This window comes from Malania oleifera, chromosome 10, assembly GCF_029873635.1.
Source record: "Malania oleifera isolate guangnan ecotype guangnan chromosome 10, ASM2987363v1, whole genome shotgun sequence".
Lineage (NCBI taxonomy): Eukaryota > Viridiplantae > Streptophyta > Magnoliopsida > Santalales > Ximeniaceae > Malania > Malania oleifera.
In genome coordinates, this window is record NC_080426.1 from 22741040 (window position 1) to 22745530 (window position 4491).

Genomic DNA, 4491 nt, shown 5'->3' on the forward strand with positions numbered 1-4491 from the left:
TTTGTACCCAACTACCTTGTCGAAGGAGGGTCCCGGGCGTATTCCAAGCGGTCTGGTCGACCGAAAACAGACAGTTCAAAATGGCTCGTCGACCAAACCTCAGAAAATTGGGAAAATCTCCTTATCCTGGTCGACCAATACCTCGGTTCAAAAGTTCCCTGGTCGACTGAACCATATGAGACTGGTCGACCGAACCTCTTGGGTTGCCTGATTTTTACCACAGTTAATATTTTAAACAGGGTTAAAAATGCTCTAAACATATTAAAACTTTTCCTATAATACCTAATAGTCCCCCAACGGTCATATTTTATCCTATTCTATAATATGACTTCATTTGAGAAAATAGGGGTGATTAGCCACTTTGATAGGGAAAGAATTCCTGTGAAAATAAAAACCCTATACTACTCATTTTCTTACTCAAAACATCATACTTGCCTCTATTGTTGCCTAATCATTTGTAAGTTGATGAGTGTTTTCTTGAATAAGTTTGCTCTCCCATTCATGATTTGATGATTTATTTTCATAGAGAGATAAACCTAAGGATTTCTAGGGGCTTTTGCTCATAAACCTATCCTAAGAAGACTTGCTTAAGCTTCTGAAGTAGTATTGCATTTGTGTTGAATGCAAATTCTTAGGAAGCGTGTATTGTCTGTGGGTTGCAAAAATAATTTCAAAACATACTCCCCAATATGTTGTGTGATTTATATTTGATATATTGAAAAGATATTTTGTGTTTGTGATTGCGATCTTTGTTGCCTGCAATATTCATCAACTCACAGATCTTGGCTGAATTACAAGATTGAATATCTTTTGCAAAACGAATATAATATTACTAGCGCAGCATATGATTGGGGAAACCTGGTCATTGAAATATTACATATTGTTTGGCTAGTATCTGTGTGTGAACTATGATATTATTGAACTTATCTTATGAGACCTGAGACAAATATTGTTTGTTGACACTCTCGCGTAAGCATTACAAGGATAAGAAAAATATTTTGAGAGTGGAAAACCATCTAGATCACATTGAGCTACATATGAATCATATTGTGGTGTATGTTATTGCGCGGCCAATTTGGGAATATATGCTTGACACAAAAGTACATCAATATACCATCTGATTATATATACACAAATTTGTGTATATCCAGGCATGGGCCTGACGAGGGAGACTAGCCCTGGAATAGTCCCAGATTGGATTTAAACCCGATTAGGAAAGCTAGGTGCATCGTCCTGTTTAAGACGTGTAGGTTGAGGTCAGCCCCGCTAATTGACCTGGTTAAGGTTGAGGTCAGCCCTGTGTTAATTTGACCTGATTGTAAACGGTGATGCTCCACCCTTAAATAAGCCTTTAGTGGAATCCTCAAGCTTGCGAGCTTGAGGCGGGGACATAGGCACAGTTGGCCGAACCCCGATAACATATCGTGTGTTTGTTTATATTCATGCAATTTATATTTACTGCACATGTATGTTATGGGTGAATGATGTGTATGACTTAATTTCCATGTTATACTTATCTACGAATTTTGAAATTGTATAGACTGACCCTAGGTTGTGTATTTACCGTTGTTGATAAATTAACCTAGGTGAAAAAGTTTTAAATTCCAATTCACCCCCCTTTTGGGAATACACCAATTCTAACAGAAGCAAAACAAAGTGCACCAATAACTCTCATATGAGAATATGAAGGAGGTTTAGCAAAAAGAATCTCATAAGGAGTTTTGTTTGAAAAAAGAGGAGTGGGGTACGATTTATAATATATGCAGCAGCTAAAACACAATCAAGCCAGAAAGTTAATGGTAGATGTGCTTGAAAACGAATTGCTCTTGCAACATTGAGCAAATGTTGATGTTTTCTTTCTACAACTGAGTTATGTTGAGGAGTAGCAATGTAGGATTTTTGATGAATGATGCCAATTGAATGATAAAATTTAGTAATATTGAATTCATGACAATTATCATTTCTTATAATCTTAACAACAACTTGAAATTGGTTTTTGATTAAAGCAAAGAAAGAATGAAGTAGCATGCGATTTTCAGATTTACACTTCATGAGATAAATCCATGTACACCTAGAATAATCATCAACAATGGATAAAAAATAACGAAAACCTTGAAAAGAAGAAATTGTAAAAGGACCCCAAAATATGCATGAATTAATTAAAATTAAAAGTTGATACAGATTGACTATGTTGAAATGGTAATATGTCTTGCTTCGCAAGGGGGCAAATATTACAAACAGGATGATTATTCGAAGGAGAAAATGAAATATATTTGCGCAACATATGTAAACGACTATGAGATGGATGTCCTAGTCATGATGCCAAAGATCAAACGACTGGTGTACATTATTTGAAAAAGAAGAATTAACAATAGATGTAACTGAATGAGTTCCAGTTGAAAAAGGAAGCAGATAATAGAGACCATTAATCAGTCGGCCCAGTCCAATCGTCTTCCATAGCCCAGGTCTTGAATATAGCAGAAAGAAGAGGAGAAAATTAGACAACAAGATGAGGTTGATGATAGTTTGCTTGCAGAAATAAGATTGAAATTGAAAGAAGGAATGCAAAGAACATCATGTAAAATTAAAGATGATGATAACGTAACAGTTCCTATATGAGTGACAGACACACGAGTACACTTAGTAGATTGACATAAGATTTAATCGAAGAAGTAATGGTAGTTAAAAAACAAATATCACTAACCATGTGATCAGTTGCACCTGTATCTATGACCCAGGAATTTGAAGAAGATAAAGAAGAAGAACAATTAAAAGAAATACTTGTCATACACATTGGAGTTAAAGAACTATCATGAGAAACAGATGATGCAGCCAAAGGTGAGGATGAAACAGTGATGGTTGAAGAAGATCTAACAATTGATTGCATTGTTCTTGAGTAAAGGCAAAACAGGAGTCTCTGAAATAACTTGATTTGCAGAAGAATTGCCTCTTTTTGATTTAGTAAATTTAAAACCTAGTGGGAAACCATGAATTTTGTAGCATTTTTGAATAGTATGACCTGAAATTCAACAATGAGAACATATAGGCCTGTCTTTCTTGAAAGATTTTGAATTAACAGATGATGGTGAAGCATTCGTAGCCATGGCAGCAGAATCAAAAATTAGAGTAGAAGTTGCTATAAGCTGTCGTTGGCCTTCATCTTGAAGAAGAAAAGAAAATGCTTTGTTAATAGTAGGAAGAGGATCCATCATAAATAGATGCCCTCTTATGGCTGAAAATGAATCATTCAATCCCATAAGAAATTGAATTGTGTAATCAAATTGTTCACGATCAAATATTTGCTGAAGTGCTCCATAGGAACATGATGGTGAACAAGAACAATGAGGAGCTGGACGATAAGTTTGAAGTTCATCCCAAAGTGTTTTCAGATGGCTGTAATATTGAGTAATTAATAATTGACCTTGAGAAAGATCTGATATCAATTTCTTTAACTGATAGACATGCGGAGCATTGCTACTTGAAAATCTCTGTTGCAGATCCAGCCATATGCTTCTTGCATTGTTAGAGAATAAGACACTAGAAACAATATCTTTTTGTAATGAATTTGTAATCCATGTGACAACCATGGAGTTGCAGCGTCCTCAAACAGATCGAAGAGGATCATTAACATCTGGCTGTGGAAGAGAACCATCAATAAAGGAAAGTTTTTTTTTTGCATGAAGGGAAGCGATCATGGAACAATGCCAAGTGTGATAATTTGTTTCATTGAGAGGTGTAGTGACAAGAGCTATGTTGGGCTTTTGTGGAGCCTAGTTGTGTTTTAATTTGAATGGCGACCTGACCTCTATTTAATTAGAGATTTCTATCCTAAGGCTTAGTCCATGAGCGCTGTGACTTGGGCTGTACTGTACTTGCGGGGGTCCGGGGGCAGCGCCCCTGGGAAAAAAAATTTGGAGCCCATTCGGAACGGAACCCTAGGCACAACATATAAAAAGGGTTGCTTTTGGGTGATTAGGGTTGGTGTAATTGTATCCGCGAGAGAGCGAGAGCGAGAGCATTGTATCGTCGCACTCTCTGTGCTTTCCTCCTGATAATATTGAAATCCCTGCAACTCCGTGGACGTAGGCAAAATTGCCGAACCACGTAAATATTGTCTTGTGCGTGTGATTGATTTTTCTTTGGCATTATTTTTCTTCTATTTTGTTTCTCACAGGTTTCGGGAATTTGTTCTTTATTCCCAACAAGCTATGCCTGGATTATCCCCATGATGTAAGAAATAGGGATTAGTAAAATCATCAACTATGAATGAATTAGAGGTAGATGAAGATGCCATGAAAACAACAGTAAAGCTTTGAAAAAAAATTTGCAGAGAATACAAAGGAAGTTATAAATGCTCTGATACCATATTAAAATTGGAATGAAGAATTCTCCTCTTATTCATTATTATGAAAATCATTACTTAACGTCTTTTTATACATATAATTGTAACTGAATTTGTACAACTGAAGAATAAAATTTATAACTAAGAAA